Here is a 20,497-nt window from a genome sequence, read left to right as displayed (position 1 = left end):
TGCTGTCTCTGACAGAATTACAATGTCATCGGCGAACCTCAAAGTTTTTATTTCTTCTCCATGGATTTTAATACCTTCTCCGAAGTTTTCTTTTGTTTCCTTTATTGCTTGCTCAATATACAGATTGAATAACATCGGGGATAGGCTACAACCCTGTCTCACTCCCTTCCCAACCACTGCTTTCCTTTCATGCCCCTCGACTCTTATAACTGCCATCTGCTTTCTGTACAAATTGTAAATAGTCTATCGCTCCCTGTATTTTACACCTGCCACCTTCAGAATTTGAAAGAGAGTATTCCAGTCAACATTGTCAAAAGCTTTCTCTAAGTCTACAAATGCTAGGAACGTAGGTTTGCCTTTCCTTAATCTTTCTTCTAAGATAAGTCGTAAGGTCAGTATTGCCTCACGTGTTCCAACATTTCTACGGAATCCAAACTGATCTTCGCCGAGGTCGGCTTCTACCAGTTTTTCCATTCGTCTGTAAATAATTCGCGTTAGTATTTTGCAGTTGTGACTTATTAAACTGATAGTTCGGTAATTTTCACATCTGTCAACACCTGCTTTCTTTGGGATTGGAATTTTTATATTCTTCTTGAAGTCTGAGGGTATTTCACCTGCCTCGTACATCTTGCTCACCAGATGGTAGAGTTTTGTCAGAACTGGCTCTCCCAAGGCCGTCAGTAGTTCTAATGGAGTGTTGTTTACTCTCGGGGCCTTGTTTCGACTCAGGTTTTTCAGTGCTCTGTGAAACTCTTCACGCAATATCATATCTCCCATTTCATCTTCATCTACATCCTCTTCCATTTCCACAATATTGTCCTCAAGTACATGGCCCTTGTATAGACCCTCTATTTACTCCTTCTACCTTTCTGCTTTCCCTTCTTTGCTTAGAACTGGGTTTCCATCTGAGTTCTTGATATTTATTCAAGTGGTCTCTTTAAGGTCTCTTTAATTTTCCTGTAGGCTGTATCTATCTTACCCCTAGTGAGATAAGCCTCTACATCCTTACGTTTGTCCTCTAGCCATGCCTGCTTAGCCATTTTGCACCTCCTATCAATCTCATTTTTGAGAAGTTTGTAATGCTTTTTCCCTGCTTCATTTACTGCATTTTTATATTTTCTCCTTTCATCAATTAAATTCAATATTTCTTCTGTTACCAAAGGATTTCTGCTAGCCCTCGTCTTTTTACCTACTTCATCCTCTGCTGCTTTCACTACTTCATCCCTCAGAGCTACCCATTCGTCTTCTACTGTATTTCTTTCCCCCATTCCTGTCAATCGTTCCCTAATGCTGTCCCTGAAACTCTGTACAACCTCTGGTTTAGTCAGTTTATCCAGGTCCCATCTCCTTAAATTCCCCACTTTTTGCAATATCTTCAGTTTTAATCTACAGTTCATAACCAATAGATTGTGGTCAGAGTCCACATCTGCCCCTGGAAATGTCCTACAATTTAAAACCTGGTTCCTAAATCTCTGTCTTATCATTATATAATCTATCTAATCCCTTTCAGTATCTCCAGGATACTTCCATGTATACAACCTTCTTTTATGATTCTTCAACCAAGTGTTAGCTATGATTAAGTCATGCTCTGTGCAAAATTCTACCAGACGGCTTCCTCTTTCATTTCTTAGCCTCAATCAATATTCACCTACTATGTTTCCTTCGATCCCTTTTCCTACTGTCGAATTCCAGTTCACCATGGCTATTAAAATTTCGTCTGCCTTCACTACCTGAATAATTTCTTATATCTCATCATACATTTCATCAATTTCTTCGTTATCTACAGAGCTAGTTGGCATATAAACTTGTACTACTGTAGTAGGCATGGGCTTCGTGTCTATCTTGGCCAGTATAATACGTTCACTATGCTGTTGGTAGTAGCTTACCCGCACACCTATTTTTTTTATTCATTATTAAACCTACTCCTGCATTACCCCTATTTGATTTTGTATTTATAACCCTGTATTCACCTGACCAGAAGTCTTGTTCCTCCTGCCACCGAACTTCACTAATTCCCACTATATCTAGCTTTAACCTATCCATTTCCCTTTTTAAATTTTCTAACTTACCTGCCCGATTAAGGGATCTCACATTCCACGTTCCGATCCGTAGAATGCCAGTTTTCTGTATCCTGATAACGACGTCCTCCTGAGTAGTCCCCGCCCGGAGATCCGAATGGGGGACTATTTTACCTCCGGAATATTTTACCCAAGAGGACGCCATCATCATTTAATCGTACAGTAAAGCTGCATGCCCTCGGGAAAAATTACGGTTGTAGTTTCCCCTTGCTTTCAACCGTTCGCAGTACCAGCACGGCTAGGCTGTTTTGGCTAGTGTTACAAGGCCATATCAGTCACTCATCCAGACTGCTGCCCCTGCAACTACTGGAAAGGCTGCTGCCCCTCTTCAAGAACCACGCGTTTGTCTCGCCACTCAACAGATACCCCTCCGTTGTGGTTGCACCTACGGTACGGCTATCTGTATCGTTTAGGCACGCAAGCCTCCCCACCAACGGCAAGGTCCATGGTTCATGGGGGGAGGAGAACTAGACATGCTAAAAGTACTCAGTCGTGCTGAAATACATTGATCCATGACGTGTAGCTGGTATATAAATATGCCAGCATTTTGACAATCTTTTCTTTTCAGCGTGTAGCGTTTCTTCGCCTTGATGGAAGTTGTTCAACAAAATTTTTATGCAAGGTGTAAATAGTTCCGTAATGTAAGATACTTCAATACATTTGTGTATTTCTATTTCAAGAATTTTACTTCAGACTTTCTCTTGTGATTCTGATAAAGCAGTTATGCAGTGCCGATTCTATCACGTTAAGTTAATGATCGTAAGATGATGACTTTTTTGTCTTGTCATTAAGCAATATTGAAGCTCTCGAGAAATTATTAGCTACATTTTCGATTAATGAACCACTTCTTTCAGCTACTACTGAACAGTTCGTGGATAAATATTTTTTGTGTTGTATCTTAGAGTAAGTTATGTTATTATTAATTGCTTTAAAAGGTATGTCTTTCGAATGTCGTCTTTATATTGCTGTCGTGACTAACTACATATGGCCACACAATTGTAACTCCACACACGGACAAGTTGACATTTGACATTCTACGATATTGACCTTGTGTTGCTACCTGCTGTTTTCTGTACGATGATCATCGTGCAAACATTAGTATGATTTTTGAGAAATGAAATAATTATGGTAATAAGGAAATACTTGTGAAAATCAGATGCCCATTACTCAATGACTCAGTGTGTAATAGGTAATGAGAACTTAACTGAATATACACTCATAAGAAATGACATTCTTCAGTAACTTACGTTTACTCGAGCTCAAATCACTTGTACTGTATAAGATGGAATTGCGTGAATTCTCACGTATATTTTTTCTTAAATATCTACCACAGAACTTAGATTATATGAGCTTCATATTATTATTCTTTATGTGTAATTTTACTGTAAATGTATCTCCGAGCAATGCTAACTTTCTGTTGCATTTTTTAATTTAAATGACATGTAACTGCTATGTATATATCACTTCTGGGATCTATAAATTAATTGTAATATCTTTCTAGATCTACCACGATCTATGTCTTAGGACAAATCTGTATGTCATTCAGTGATGTTATATGTTACATATTTTGTGTGTTCTAGATCAAGACACGTACTTTATGGTACGCTGTATACTGTACCATTAGAAAATGAATTAGTATAGAATAAGTTGGCCACTATGTAACTGGTCCAAAATTAATATTTACAACCGGTCATGCACAGTTCAGTCATTTACTGAGCGCTGAGATTATGTGCCTATTCACATTTATATTCAAGTTCATATAACTTATTATTATTCATTTATTGAATATGAATGGTTTATGTTACTGTGTCATATATGAGACTTTCGATCTCCTATGCTAGTTATGACAGCTATTTCCTCAAAGCGATACAGCGTCAGTGCTCTTATAATCATCTTAAATTCCTTGATACTCAGCAAGGTATACTTATGCCTCACACTATTACTGCTGTTCCTGTACTGCATCTTTCCCTGAACGTGAAAAGGAATGACACACTAAAACATTTTGGTGTGCTTGTCAGTTGACATAATGTATGTAATGAGTCTCTGAGCCTGCTTACACCTCACACTTGTGTGTCCTCAAATGAAAGAATTAACAATTTTCGTGTGGTTGTTAGTGGGCATAATGTGTGTCATGAGACCCTAAGTCTGTTTACACCTGAAACTTATGTGCTGTAGAAAGAAAATATAAATATTTCGGTGTGTTTGTCAGTAGAGTTAATTTGTGTTGTCCCTGAGTCTGCTGTACCTAAAACATGTGTTTCTTCTCCTGGTTTTCTGTTGAAAGATGATTTTTATTCCGTTGGTGGACTGCGTATAACATTTTGTCGTCTTGGCAGATGAAATACCGCCAATGTCAGGTAGATATGAGTGTTCACCATTACAACGATACTTGTATATTTATTTTATCTCTCTTTGCACTATTTGCAATTCTATATAATATTTGTATCTACTCAACTGAAAGCATTTTGTTACCCTGACAAATGAAATGCTATCGATGCCAGGTAGTTATCAGTGCTTACATGCACAATTTGACACTAGTATATTATTGTTTCTTAACTATATTGTACAGCTTATCAATTTCCTATTATGCGCATAGCTTATGTAATCTTATGTTTATTTCAAAGTAAACTTTGTAAAACATCTGGTGCTATTCTTCTCAATTTTCTTATGTAAGAAGTTTACGTTTTTTCCTGGCCAAAATGTTAGACAAGAATCACCCCACAAAATTCTTAAAAGAGAGGGTGGTGGTTATGAAGTTGGACGTCTGTGATTCTGAGTGTGGATACATAAACTCTGAGTCTGAGATGATGTTATCGTGTGTATTAGCAAGCGAACAGTTTTCGAGACGTCCTATTGGTATATTAGAGAATTTTCCTTTTGTACATAATATATTGTGAGGTCTATTTTGATAATTCTGTATTCATTGTTAATTACACAAGCGAGCTGAGCAAATGTAAGGCTGGAGTATCCCCCGCTCCTAGTCTGTTTCTTTTGTGTGGTCATATGTTAGTTAGTGATATGTTTCGTTTGTGTCATAGGATTCGTATTTTTCTTCACTGTAATTGTGATACCACACTTTATTATCAGTTACTGATTGTGTTTGGCACACTGTTACATGTTCATGGTGAAGCACTGTGGGTCGGAAGGGACGGCGGTTGGAACCGCGTGACCGCTACGGTCGCAGGTTCGAATCCTGCCTCGGGCATGGATGTGTGTGATGTCCTTAGGTTAGTTAGGTTTAAGTAGCTCTAAGTTCTAGGGGACTGATGACCACAGATGTTAAGTCCCATAGTACTCAGAGCTATTTGAACCATTTTTTTGACGGCGGTTGGCCTGCGGCAGCAGCCTCTTCCTTGTTGCGAAAGTCGAGTCCTATTCCGAGGCAGGGAGGATGGCAGCCGCACTCTGCCTCGCAGGCTCAACCTCCACCACGGCGGGCTTGGGGGTTGCACCTACAATGGACAGCATCTGACCTCCCCTTGCCTGCCTGCCTGCCTGCCTCCCTGCGTCCGCGCCACCAGAAACAGCCAGCTGACCACTTTCTCTGGGGAGAACCCATAGACCGCTAGGGCATGCGCCCGCCCCCTACGCCCCTTGCTTGGCACAAGAAGCGCTAGGGATCCCCAAGCGGTCGTCCACCATGCAGATGGCTACCAGTACTGGCGCTGCAGCAAAATTTTGGACCCTGACGACACGGCATGCTACTGTCAGCTGGCTTCCTACGAAATTTACATTCTACGGGAAGATGACACTTTTCGGACAGAATCGCCAGTCTCTTTTGAACTTACTCTAAAATTTTTGAAGCACATGGGAGTTTGGCAACGATGAGAGGTGCATCTTGCCTATGTAAAACTGAGGAACTCTACTCAGATCGTGTTACGCACCTGGGGACACTTTGCAGTGATGAGTTGTGTACCTTATACATGAGCGAGTGACAAGCTTAAATGAACTAACGTTCTGTAGAGGAGGAACATTGTAACTGCCTTTTGTTTCCGCTGCGTCAGCAATGACTTGCTCTTCTCTAGCGACTACAGACCTTCACGTAACTGTCGCCAGTTTTCAGTATGAATCGGAACTTGAAGACTTAACTTTATGAACCTTTTCGCAAGTTTCTATTGCTTGTGGTGACGGAACCAACTAATTTTCGAACGTTCGAGAACTTAATTATCAATGAGTACCCGCAATTTTAGTTGATTAGCTGGTTTGGAGGTGAACTGTGTGCAGGGAACCCTGTGGCAACACTTTTAACTGATGTTTAAGCGATGATGGTAGCACTCCAATGTACAGGCAGGGCCAGACGTTACTTACCTGGATACAGTATATGTTACTGGTAAAGGCTATGAAAGTGAGTGAGGGACAGGCGGATTGAATAGGACTATGTTTCAACGGCAGTGTTGAGGTTGGACTGATAGACATTTGCGCAACCTGTGGCAATGCAACAGCGAAACAGAACTGTAGCTGTCACTGTCAAATGCAGATGTTGGTGTGCAGAGGAAGAATGTGTGGATGGAAACTGTCAGGATGCGCCGTATTTAAAATCGGCCGTGATCTTCAAGTGATTTATTATTCCCAGCTACAGTGTCATGTTCCTCTCTGTCTGTGTCAGAGGACGCGACTTCGCTGTCTGCAGAACAGCTTGGCACGGAAGGGCTACCTCAGCGATCTGTGCAATGTACTGCAGCATGCCAGCCATGTACAGCCACAGAGTTTTGACGACGTCAGGATGTGCCATCAGCCGACACAGAGGCCTTCTTCCCCATTGCCTCAGCGCCATTCGCTGGGAGCCACAGGGCAGCCCACTGAGAGCTTCTTCATTGTCGTGGTTAATATCGGGGCGACAACAAGCGCCTGCGAGCCGACAGGCAAATCTATGGGCCTCGCCTTGGGATGCCTCTGGCGTGTGTTGGAAGCCAAGAATGCTGCCTGCAGTAGCAAGCCATCGAGTGGGCTGCCATTGGCTGGATACGGCCCCCATGTTGGCCTCAGAGAGTCGAACCAGTGACCCACCATGGACTAGAATGCTAGCACCCCGTCTGCTGCTGCGTGTAGCCAGTGGTGTGACACGCCCCACTGTCCAGGAGAGCTGTCACACTTGAATCCGCCTTGTTAGAAAATCAGCACCTATTTATACACAGCTGTGCACCTCTGTTTTGCTAAAATGCTGCTCCATGTCACGTACTCACAACACCAAGGTTGCGCCAGTGGGTCACTTCTGCCTGTAACTTGCACCATGCAAACCGCTGTATTTACTCTTTTCAGTGGTTCGACGACCCTGTGGCCTCCATTCCGGTTTGCAACCACTGGTCAGCATAACTTACTGTCAACAGGCCCACACCTGGCTGTAAGTTGGCACTCAGAAATATTGCACCAAATCTAACTTTCCTATATTAAATGATGGTGCCACTACATTATTACTCTACCTACTCTTCATCGCAGTTTTAAGCAAAGAAGGGAAGGCAGAAAGGTGGAAGGAGTATATAGAGGGTTTATACAAGGGCGATGTGCTTGAGGACAATATTATGGAAATGGAAGAGGATGTAGATGAAGATGAGATGGGAGATAAGATACTGCGTGAAGAGTTTGACAGAGCACTGAAAGACCTGAGTCGAAACAAGGCCCCGGGAGTAGACAACATTCCATTAGAACTACTGACGGCCTTGGGAGAGCCAGTCATGACAAAACTCTACCATCTGGTGAGCAAGATGTATGAGACAGGCGAAATACCCACAGACTTCAAGAAGAATATAATAATTCCAATCCCAAACAAAGCAGGTGTTAACAGATGTGAAAATTACCCAACTATCAGGTTAATAAGTCACAGCTGCAAAATACTAACGCGAATTCTTTACAGACGAATGGAAAAACTGGTAGAAGCGGACCTCGGGGAAGATCAGTTTGGATTCCGTAGAAATGTTGGAACACGTGAGGCAATACTAACCTTACGACTTACCTTAGAAGAAAGATTAAGAAAAGGCAAACCTACGTTTCTAGCATTTGTAGACTTAGAGAAAGCTTTTGACAACGTTAACTGGAATACTCTCAAATTCTGAAGGTGGCAGGGGTAAAATACAAGGAGCGAAAGACTATTTACAATTTGTACAGAAACCAGATGGCAGTTATAAGAGTCGAGGGGCATGAAAGGGATTCAGTGGTAGGGAAAGGAGTGAGACAGGGTTGTAGCCTCTCCCCGATGTTATTCAATCTGTATATTGAGCAAGCAGTAAAGGAAACAAAAGAAAAATTCGTGATAGGTATTAAAATTCATGGAGAAGAAGTAAAAACTTTGAGGTTCGCCGATGACATTGTAATTCTGTCAGAGACAGCAAAGGACTTGGAAGAGCAATTGAACGGAATGGACAGTGTCTTGAAAGGAGGATATAAGATGAACATCAACAAAAGCAAAACGATGATAATGGAATGTAGTCAAATTAAATCGGGTGATGCTGAGTGGATTAGATTAGGAAATGAGACACTTAAAGTAGTAAAGGAGTTTTGCTATTTAGGGAGTAAAATAACTGATGATGGTCGAAGTAGAGAGGATACAAAATGTAGACTGGCAATGGCAAGGAAATCGTTTCTGAAGAAGAGGAATTTGTTAACATCTAGTATAGATTTAAGTGTCAGGAAGTCGTTTCTGAAAGTATTTGTAAGGAGTGTAGCCATCTATGGAAGTGAAACATGGACGATAACCAGTTTGGACAAGACGAGAATAGAAGCTTTCAAAATGTGGTGCTACAGAAGAATGCTGAAGATAAGGTGGGTAGATCACGTAACTAATGAGGAGGTATTGAATAGGATTGGGGAGAAGAGAAGTTTGTGGCACAACTTGACTAGAAGATGGGATCGGTTGGTAGGACATGTTTTGAGGCATCAAGGGATCACACATTTAGCATTGGAGGGCAGCGTGGTGGGTAAAAATCGTAGAGGGAGACCAAGAGATCAATACACTAAGCAGATTGAGAAGGATGTAGGTTGCAGTAGGTACTGGGAGATGAAGAAGCTTGCACAGGATAGAGTAGCATGGAGAGCTGCATCAAACCAATCTCAGGACTGAAGACCACAACAACAACTCTTCAACTTGTTTGGCTCGGCATGTACTTATGACATATTTACTACTACTATTAGAAAACTTAGATGTGGTATTGTGGTCTAGTCCACTTAAACATGAAATGAGACAAAACGTAAAAATTCTTTACTGGATGACCACTCCAGTTAATGCTCAATCAACCCCTTACCTACTCGTCTTATGCCCTTGGTATGCAATCCACTGGGATTTGGACTACTGTCGGTTCCCTCTTGGAATTGGCTCTCCGCATGAACAGAATGAAAGCAACACACAACAAAGTTATGGCTGCAATGGCATTTGGCACAAAGGTGTTCGAAACGATCGTAACTTGTCGTTGCCTTTCCCTTTATTGTGAGACATGCTGCACAAGCTGTTCGGCTGATACGCGCCCCTCTTGCTCTGAAATGAACTGGTTTACAGATCTCAACAGACTTTACTCCAGAGTTTGATTTAACAAGGTCAGATGCTGCCAACTCTAAAGTTGCTTCTGGCCAATACAGCTGTGTCTGTGTAACATTCAATTATGTGACTCCAGAAATTGACGCTGGCAGATGGAAGGCTGGTCCTGTTATGTTGCACGCAATTCCATTGATTAAATTTCCGCTCTCTTCGAGCTCTATACGTTTCGCTTCTGCAAGTACTCCCTGCTCGAAACATCTTCCTGCCACTATTAAATTTTAGTAGGTGGAGTAAATCCAATGTATCCTGGCACGTTGCAAGCTCAATTTTGGCTCCACGAGGTCCCTTGACAGTCTATTTCTTTCCTCCTGGCTAAAAATAACTGCACTGTGCACTTCTCCGGATTGGTGCATATCACCCTGGCTGGACATACCGTTACCTTCCCTCTATGGCAGCTCTGTAATTCCTCCCTTGTCATCTCGGTGTACTGGCCGTTAACTGCCAAGATCATTAATACCTTCTCAGTCTTTTGCTTCTACCAACTTGCTCAACGCTCCTCTTTTCAGTGACCTGAGGACAGTGATCACCAACACTCTTCCTCACTCTTCAAATGACTGCTGTCCCCAGCAGGCTCACAATACTCGAAAACACATACAACATATGAAAATACAACGCCTAATTAATCTAGGCAAATCCAATGCGACATAACAAGAAAGCAATAAACCACAAATACTCTACTACTTTCTGGATCTCAAAGCATATGGCACATCATGCTGTACTCTGTCTTCCTGGTTTTCCCTGCGCTTAACACCTCTCTCCACTCTCTCTTTCCTCCTCTTCCCTTCCTGTGACATGCCTGGAAACACACCCAGACAAGCCTTAAATGGCCGCAACCACCCAGTGTGAACGGTCATTGTTCAAGTTGTCAGCTGAAGCAAAGTTAATGGGGGACGTGGTTTCAACTATTTCGTAAGGCCCTTGATACCTCGTGACGAACTTCTTCGTTTTCTCTTTTTGTGTATAGTCGCTAGATAGTGTTACCCATTGCCCTACTCTATGCTGTGGTAAACTTCCTTTCTGCTTAACTGCATCTTCCTGCCTTTCAAAAGCCTTTGTATTCGCCTTTTGTACCTGTTTCCAAAGATCCGGAATTGTCCTCACAAATTGATGTACAGATTCACCAGCCCTTCCTTTCTGTAGCTTCAGTAGACCAAATGGTGCCAGTATCTTTCGCCTATACACTACCTCAAGCGGAGACAGACCGGTATTGGTATGGACTATTGCATTGTATGCACATACAATGTGCTTCAAATACTAGTCCCACTGATAGTGATGAGAATCCACATAAAAACTCAGCATCTTCCCAATTGTTCTGTGTACCAGTTCTGTCCTTTCATTCACCTGTGGATGCAAAGCGCTCATCCTCAAATTCTTTACATTCAACAATTTACACAGTTCCTTCATTAAATCCGACATGAAGTTGGTCCTTTGGTCAGTGATTATTGTCTCCGGTACACTAAATTTCTAAATCCAGTTGTTTTTTAACGCTTGTGCGACCATTGCTGCCTGTTGATTTGGCATATCCACCATCTCCACATAGCTCGAAAAATAGTCCTTTATTGTCGGAACGAATCTGTTCCCCTACGGTGTTCAACTGAAAGGTTCTAAGGCATCAATTCCCCCTATATAGAAAATGTACATGTCGCTTCTGGCAATCGTTGTAGCTGTGTTCGTTCCCGACTCAAATCTGCTCTCTGCGCACGTCGTATACAATTCTTGACATACTGATCCACATCTACTTCCTACCCCTCCACCAATACTTCTCCGCCAGTCTCCTATTCATCGCTCTACTCCCACCATCACCAGATAACACGTGATAATGTGCTTCTTTTAAAACCTGATCTCTCAGCTTCGCTGGCACTACTACCCTTGGCCCTAACTTTTTTTCCCTGCACAGAAGACCACTGTACATATTAAACTGTGGCTGTTTCCAGTACAATTTACAATCATTGTCAGCGTCCTGTAATTCTTACTATACTGCTAGGTCATAACGTATGACTTCAACTTTTGCCACCTTTCTACTCAGTGCATCTGCACTACCGTGATTCTTTCCAGGCTTGTGCACCACCTCATAGTCGAATTCACTTAGCCTCACAGCCCACCTAACGAGTCAAGGGGACGTCTCTTTCAAACCCAACAACCACCTCAACGCAGCATGATCTGTAACTACCTGAAATATTTTCCCATATACACTCCTGGAAATGGAAAAAAGAACACATTGACACCGGTGTGTCAGACCCACCATATTTGCTCCGGACACTGCGAGAGGGCTGTACAAGCAATGATCACACGCACGGCACAGCGGACACACCAGGAACCGCGGTGTTGGCCGTCGAATGGCGCTAGCTGCGCAGCATTTGTGCACCGCCACCGTCAGTGTCAGCCAGTTTGCAGTGGCATACGGAGCTCCATCGAAGTCTTTAACACTGGTAGCGTGCCGCGACAGCGTGGACGTGAACCGTATGTGCAGTTGACGGACTTTGAGCGAGGGCGTATAGTGGGCATGCGGGAGGCCGGGTGGACGTACCGCCGAATTGCTCAACACGTGGGGCGTGAGGTCTCCACAGTACATCGATGTTGTCGCCAGTGGTCGGCGGAAGGTGCACGTGCCCGTCGACCTGGGACCGGACCGCAGCGACGCACGGATGCACGCCAAGACCGTAGGATCCTACGCAGTGCCGTAGGGGACCGCACCGCCACTTCCCAGCAAATTAGGGACACTGTTGCTCCTGGGGTATCGTCGAGGACCATTCGCAACCGTCTCCATGAAGCTGGGCTACGGTCCCGCACACCGTTAGGCCGTCTTCCGCTCACGCCCCAACATCGTGCAGCCCGCCTCCAGTGGTGTCGCGACAGGCGTGAATGGAGGGACGAATGGAGACGTGTCGTCTTCAGCGATGAGAGTCGCTTCTGCCTTGGTGCCAATGATGGTCGTATGCGTGTTTGGCGCCGTGCAGGTGAGCGCCACAATCAGGACTGCATACGACCGAGGCACACAGGGCCAACACCCGGCATCATGGTGTGGGGAGCGATCTCCTACACTGGCCGTACACCACTGGTGATCGTCGAGGGGACACTGAATAGTGCACGGTACATCCAAACCGTCATCGAACCCATCGTTCTACCATTCCTAGGCCGGCAAGGGAACTTGCTGTTCCAACAGGACAATGCACGTCCGCATGTATCCCGTGCCACCCAACGTGCTCTAGAAGGTGTAAGTCAACTACCCTGGCCAGCAAGATCTCCGGATCTGTCCCCCATTGAGCATGTTTGGGACTGGATGAAGCGTCGTCTCACGCGGTCTGCACGTCCAGCACGCACGCTGGTCCAACTGAGGCGCCAGGTGGAAATGGCATGGCAAGCCGTTCCACAGGACTACATCCAGCATCTCTACGATCGTCTCCATGGGAGAATAGCAGCCTGCATTGCTGCGAAAGGTGGATATACACTGTACTAGTGCCGACATTGTGCATGCTCTGTTGCCTGTGTCTATGTGCCTGTGGTTCTGTCAGTGTGATCATGTGATGTATCTGACCCCAGGAATGTGTCAATAAAGTTTCCCCTTCCTGGAACAATGAATTCACGGTGTTCTTATTTCAGTTTCCAGGAGTGTAAATAACATTTAAAATAGGTGATTCCATAGATTATGCATTAAGCATCTCCCTCTCTGTTGTTGAGTAATTCCTCTCTGCTGCATTCATCTGCCTAGATGCACAGGCAATAGCATGTTCTTTCCAATCAGTTTCCCGACTAAGAACACCCCCCAAATGCTTATTTGATATATTTCATGCTAGAATAAATTCCTTTTCAAAATCTGAAAACACAAGAACTGTACTTGATGTTAACACTTCTTTCAGTTTGTGAAATGCTTTCTGACACTCATCTCTCCACTCAAATTTCACACCCTTCTGTAACAATCGCGTCAATGGCTGTGCTATATCTTCGAAACGCTTCACGAACTTTCGATAGAAATTGCAAATTCCTATAAATGATTGCACTTTCTTAACTGTTTCGGCTCCCGAAAATCCTTTACAGCCTGTACCAACCTCGGATCTGTTCGCACTCCGTCCTTTCTAATGATATGACCTAAATATTTCAGTTCTTCCAATGCAAAATGACATTTCTCCAGGCTCAACGTCAAACGAGCTGCTCTTAACCTCATAAAGACCTACCTTAACCACTGTCTACGCTGCTCCATATTACTTGAAAACACTATAATATCATCCAAATAGACAAGACACTGATGTGGTTTCAAACCCCTTAACACACTGCCTAGCCACCGAATTACATCCTGATGTACTGGTAATGGCCGATCCTCTGGAGCCACCTCTGATAATAAACACTTGTCAAATCCATCGCAGAAAAGTACTGGCACTGTCCTAAGTGATACAAGAACTCCGATATGTTTGGAAAGACGGTATGCGTCCGTTGCTGTCTTATTATTGAGTTATCAGTAGTCATAACCGAATCTGTATTTCTTACTTCCATCCATAGACTTTTTAGGCACACTGACAATGCTCGATCCCCAGCTGGGTACTATGCCCTATAATACCGTCCGCAAGCTGCTGATCAATGAAATCCTCCACAATCGACTGCAAATACCTTGGCATTCTGTATGGTTTACGGTAAATATGTGCTTCGTTCACTGTTGGTATCCTATGTTGAACTAATGGAGTTGCTGGTAACGGCCCTCGTGGAAAGAAACAAATCCTTAAATACCCACAACAATTATTTCATGTGCTCTTTCTCTTCTCCTTTCAAATGCTTAACTTTGTTACGCATTGCAGTTCTGTTGGCAGTTACTGGTTGATCGCTACGCCTACCTCTCGAATACCAGCCTTCATTGTCTGGTACATCAAAATCCGCTACTAAAACTCCTTTTCCAAAACTCGCGTCTACAGTGCTAAAATTATCCACATTCACGATGACTACTCGCCTGCCGTTTCCCTCTTGTATGCGTACAATACTACGTTTCACAAAATAACCTAATGGATCCTAAACTTCATTATCCTCCAATGGTTCAATAACACATACAGTACCCACAGGTAGACTTGACTTTATACTTATCCAACGCGACTTCCCGGTGCCACTAGACACACACTCAAGCGAATTAAGCCTTAATGCTAATGTACGGTGCTCAATTGGTTTGTTCATTACGTTGAACGCCCCTCGCGACAGCTCTGATCGACAACGGATTCCCCTAGCTGAAATAACATTCCACCACATTCTACAGTTCGTTGTCCAAGGTCAATTTTGGCATGATGTTGATGCAAGAAATCTACTCCTAGGATCATGTTGTAGCCCCCGCTTATCCATGGTACTACCTCCATGCATGCATGAAATCGGACGTTCCCTATGCGGAAGTCAACCAGCACTGATTCCAAAGATGTGACCTCCTTATCCCCCACTCCACGCAACCTAGAGCGTGGTGTGTCTAACAACCTTCGCCTCATTAAACTCTTAGTAGCCACTGACATGTACGCCCCTGTGTCCAACAAAATCTTAAAGTTTTTAGTTTCCATTGATCCTGTCACTGAACATTCCACCTCTGCTTACGTTGTTGTAGCACTGAAATTAAACGGGAGCTCCCTTAGGCGGGTCTTGAACCTCCTCTGCGGTTTAACGATTTTCCACCTCTACCTACTCCACTTCTCCATCCTCTATGCTGATGATTTCGACCCCTTCATCTTTTCCTCAGTGACTGGGTACATTGCCTCTGCACATGTTCTGTACGACCACACTCATAACTTTTTATAACCAATGTAAACATTGTTTGTCTATCACAAACCCCCTTTCCATGTCTATTTCTTCACATCGGATTGCCAGCCCGCATCTCGTGGTCGTGCGGTAGCGTTCTCGCTTCCCACGCCCGGGTTCCCGGGTTCGATTCCCGGCGGGGTCAGGGATTTTCTCTGCCTGGTGATGGCTGGGTGTTGTGTGCTGTCCTTAGGTTAGTTAGGTTTAAGTAGTTCTAAGTTATAGGGGACTGATGACCATAGATGTTAAGTCATATAGTGCTCAGAGCCATTTGAACCATTTGATTGCCAGCTGAATGGTCGAATATAAATATTTCGGAGTCCCTTCACGCACTTTCCGCGCCATATGCGCCGGTAGTCCCCTCAAAAATACATCAAGTGCCCTTTGCTCGGCCTCCTGCAACAGAACACCATTCGCTTCATTGCTCTGACCCAACTCGTTAGGTATACTCGTTAATATCTTTTATTCAGTCTGCAAATTTCTCTACCGTCCTCTACCGTCTCCCCCTGTCTCTTCGTCATCGTATACAACCTCTCCCTAAAGTACCGAGAACTATTCTGTTTATTGTACCTCTGTAAAAGCCCCTTCTTCAACTGCTTCAATGTCCTACCTTCCTTAAAGCCTGAGAACACCTTACATGAATCTTCACTTCACCCATTAATCTGATCTTGGCTACATGTAACAACATTTGATCAGATCAGCCATTCATCACCGCTGATGTTTCCAAGTCCTACACAAACGAACGCACATATTTAGATGCCTTGCCAGAAAACAGATCAAACTCACGGCAGCTGGATCAGTCTCCCGCTGCTGAACCCTAGGCAACAACGACTGCTCAGATGTGGTTTTCCTCTCACTCCTAGATGTTAATTCACTTCTCATCTGCGTATTGTCTGCTGTTTATTGTGCTACCTTTTCTAACAAAATCTGTACGCTTCTAGTTCCGACACACCTTGCGCCCTTGACTCTGCCATTGTGTTGCTATCGTTCCCAGTTAGTCCCATTTCAACCTATAAAGTCCCACACAAACAAAGCATTTAACTTCAAAAATAAACTTACTTCCTACAGTTCAGTATCTCATCTTACACTTTGGAGGAGATAATAAACATTTTACTCAACCAAATACAAAATTAATTAAATGCTACGAAAGAAAAACAATCTTACCGCCCCAAACACACTAACGCTTACTCTGATAACACAAAGAAAGAAAACATCCACCACTCAAAAAGAAAAATTTTTCAACACTCACCACATTTTGTGACTGTAATGCATGTGGTGGGCTTTAGCGTTGCAGTACAGACATGCTTGCTATTCTGACACCAAATGGAGCCGTCACTGCTAAATGTACATGTTGCCATGCGGTGGAGGAATGTAGGCTGTAGATGGAAACTGTTACTATGCGCCATATTAAAACTCGGCCGTGATGTGCAAGTGTTTTACTACTCCCAGCTACAGTGCCATGTTCCTCTGAGTCTGCGTCACATGGTCTGCACTGCCGAGGACATCACTACACTCTCTGAAAAACAGCTTGGCACAGAAGGGCTACCTCAGTGACCTGTGCAATGTGCTGCAGCGTGCCGGCCATGTACAGCCGCAGAGTTCTGGCGATGTGACGATGCGCCGGCAGCCGACTCAGCAGCGTTTGTCCCCGTTGTCTCAGATAACAAGTGCCTGTGAGCCAACAGCCAAATCTGTGGCCCTCGCCTCAGGATGCCTCTGGCGTGTGTTGGGAGCCCAAAAGGCTGCCCATGGCAGCGAGCCATCGTGTGGCCCGCCACTTACTGCCTACAGACCCTGCGTTGGTATCAGAGGGTCGAAGTAGCGACCTGCCGTGGACTGGAACGCTGGCTCTCAATCTGCTGCTCCGTGTAGCTGGTGGTGTGACACGCCCCACCGTCCAGTAGAGCTGCCAAACTTGATTCCCCCTCGTTAGAAAACCGGCGCCGATTTATATGCGCCTGTGGCGCCTCTGTCATGCTAACGCACCACTCCGAGTCACGTACTCATAACACCAAGATTGTGCCAGTGGGCCCCATCTGCCTGTAACTTGCACCATGCTAACCGCTCTGTTTACTCTTTTCAGCAGTTTGACGGTCCTGTGCCCTCCATTGTACTTCACAGCCACTGATCAGTGTAACTTACTGTCAACAGGCCCATGCCTGGCTGTAGCTTGTGCGTTCAGAAATATTGCACCAAATCTAACTTTCCTACCTTAAACAGTGGTGCCACTACAGAACTTCCCGTAATCTCTGTTTGTGCCAATGCACTAAATTGGTCCATCATCGCCAGATCTTCGCCTCAGTTGTCTGTCATCCCATCCGTCGTTATCAGTGCAGTGCCCTACTGAGACAATCATTTGTGTAACAAGTGCCATTTCTTTCTTTTTGCATGTGCTTTCGATATCTAGAAAGGTTTATCATTTTATAACTTTGAGTGGTTGTGTTTTGTTTTGTCTCTGTCATACTATTCTTGTCATTGCACATGTCCTCTGTGTATATTCATGTCTTACATGTTTAGTTAATCTGATCTTTTCGTTCCCCCCCCCCCCCCCCCCCCAATAATTCTGTTCCCATGTTGGAGGTATACCCTGTGATATTTCCATTCAGTTTAGAATGCACCACCTCTTTTCCCCTCACCCTCTGCGTGATGTTAAGCTATTCATGTTTCCTTGTGAGTTTTTTTAAATGAACCATGGATAACGCTGTATCATGTTTCGTTTCTATAAGTGAACTGATTACATGTTTTGCTTCTGTTAATAACCAAGAGACTGATTAATGTGGGCGTAGAATTATGGTAGCATTTTCGCTTCTTTTTGTGTACACTTGACAGTGACACACATGAAGTACACCACACTCACAAGTTACTTGATTATGATGATTATGCTGTAAAGCTATTCCTTAATTGTTTTTCTTCCTAATGGTTCTAGCTACTCTCAGAACATAAGGATGTTTTTTAGCTACTATAATTTCTGATTTATTGCTTTGTATCGTTTGTTTCATGCTTTTCTCATGTTCTTAACTTATAATGTCCAGGTGGGACAATTGCTTAACTTTTGTAATTGATTCACCGCTCATCTGGGATTGTTGTTGTTGTTGTGGTCTTCAGTCCTGAGACTGGTTTGATGCAGCTCTCCATGCTACTCTATCCTGTGCAAGCTTTTTCATCTCCCAGTACCTACTGCAACCTACATCCTTCTGAATCTGCTTAGTGTATTCATCTCTTGGTCTCCCTCTACGATTTTTACCCTCCACGCTGCCCTCCAATACTAAATTGGTGATCCCTTGATGCCTCAGAACATGTCCTACCAACCGATCCCTTCTTCTGGTCAAGTTGTGCCACAAACTTCTCTTCTCCCCAATCCTATTCAATACTTCCTCATTAGTTACGTGATCTACCCATCTAATCTTCAGCATTCTTCTGTAGCACCACATTTCGAAAGCTTCTATTCTCTTCTTGTCCAAACTATTTATCGTCCATGTTTCACTTCCATACATGGCTACACTCCATACGAATACTTTCAGAAATGACGTCCTGACACTTAAATCAATACTGGATGTTAACAAATTTCTCTTCTTCAGAAACGCTTTCCTTGCCATTGCCAGCCTACATTTTATATCCTCTCTACTTCGACCATCATCAGTTATTTTGCTCCCCAAATAGCAAAACTCCTTTACTACTTTAAGTGCCTCATTTCCTAATCTAATTCCCTCAGCATCACCCGACTTAATTAGACTACATTCCATTATCCTTGTTTTGCTTTTGTTGATGTTCATCTTATATCCTCCTTTCAAGACACTGTCCATTCCATTCAACTGCTCTTCCAAGTCCTTTGCTGTCTCTGACAGAATTACAATGTCATCGGCGAACCTCAAGGTTTTTATTTCTTCTCCATGAATTTTAATACCTACTCCGAATTTTTCTTTTGTTTCCTTTACTGCTTGCTCAATATACAGATTGAACAACATCGGGGAGAGGCTACAACCCTGTCTTACTCCCTTCCCAACCACTGCTTCCCTTTCATGTCCCTCGACTCTTATAACTGCCATCTGGTTTCTGTACAAATTGTAAATAGCCTTTCGCTCCCTGTATTTTACCCCTGCCACCTTTAGAATTTGAAAGAGAGTATTCCAGTCAACATTGTCAAAAGCTTTCTCTAAGTCTACAAATGCTAGAAACGTAGGTTTGCCTTTCCTTAATCTTTCTTCTAAGATAAGTCGTAAGGTCAGTATTGCCTCACGTGTTCCAGTGTTTCTACGGAATCCAAACTGATCTTCCCCGAGGTTGGCTTCTACTAGTTTTTCCATTCGTCTGTAAAGAATTCGTGTTAGTATTTTGCAGCTGTGACTTATTAAGCTGATAGTTCGGTAATTTTCACATCTGTCAACACCTGCTTTCTTTGGGATTGGAATTATTATATTCTTCTTGAAGTCTGAGGGTATTTCGCCTGTTTCATACATCTTGCTCACCAGATGGTAGAGTTTTGTCAGGACTGGCTCTCCTATGGCCGTCAGTAGTTCCAATAGAATATTGTCTACTCCAGGGGCCTTGTTTCGACTCAGGTCTTTCAGTGCTCTGTCAAACTCTTCACGCAGTATCGTATCTCCCATTTCATCTTCATCTACATCCTCTTCCATTTCCACAATATTGTCCTCAAGTACATCGCCCTTGTATAGACCCTCTATATACTCCTTCCACCTTTCTGCCTTCCCTTCTTTGCCTAGCACTGGGTTTCCATCTGAGCTCTTGATATTCATACAAGTCGTTCTCTTATCTCCAAAGGTCTCTTTAATTTTCCTGTAGGCGGTATCTATCTTACCCCTAGTGAGATAGGCCTCTACATCCTTACATTTGTCCTCTAGCCATCCCTGCTTAGCCATTTTGCACTTCCTGTCGATCTCATTTTTGAGACGTTTGTATTCCTTTCATCTGGGATAGCATTTATATTTTATTTTTGTATGATTTGAATTTTCTTGGTTCAAATGGTTCAAATGGCTCTGAGCACTATGGGCCTTCATTTCTGAGGTCATCAGTCCCTTAGAACTTACATCTACTTAAACGTAACTAACCTAAGGACATCACACACACATCCATGCCTGAGGCAGGATTCGAAACTGCGACCGTAGCGGTCACGCGGTTT

This window comes from Schistocerca piceifrons, chromosome 5 (assembly GCF_021461385.2).
Source record: "Schistocerca piceifrons isolate TAMUIC-IGC-003096 chromosome 5, iqSchPice1.1, whole genome shotgun sequence".
Lineage (NCBI taxonomy): Eukaryota > Metazoa > Arthropoda > Insecta > Orthoptera > Acrididae > Schistocerca > Schistocerca piceifrons.
Note: the sequence above shows the minus strand (reverse complement) of the source record.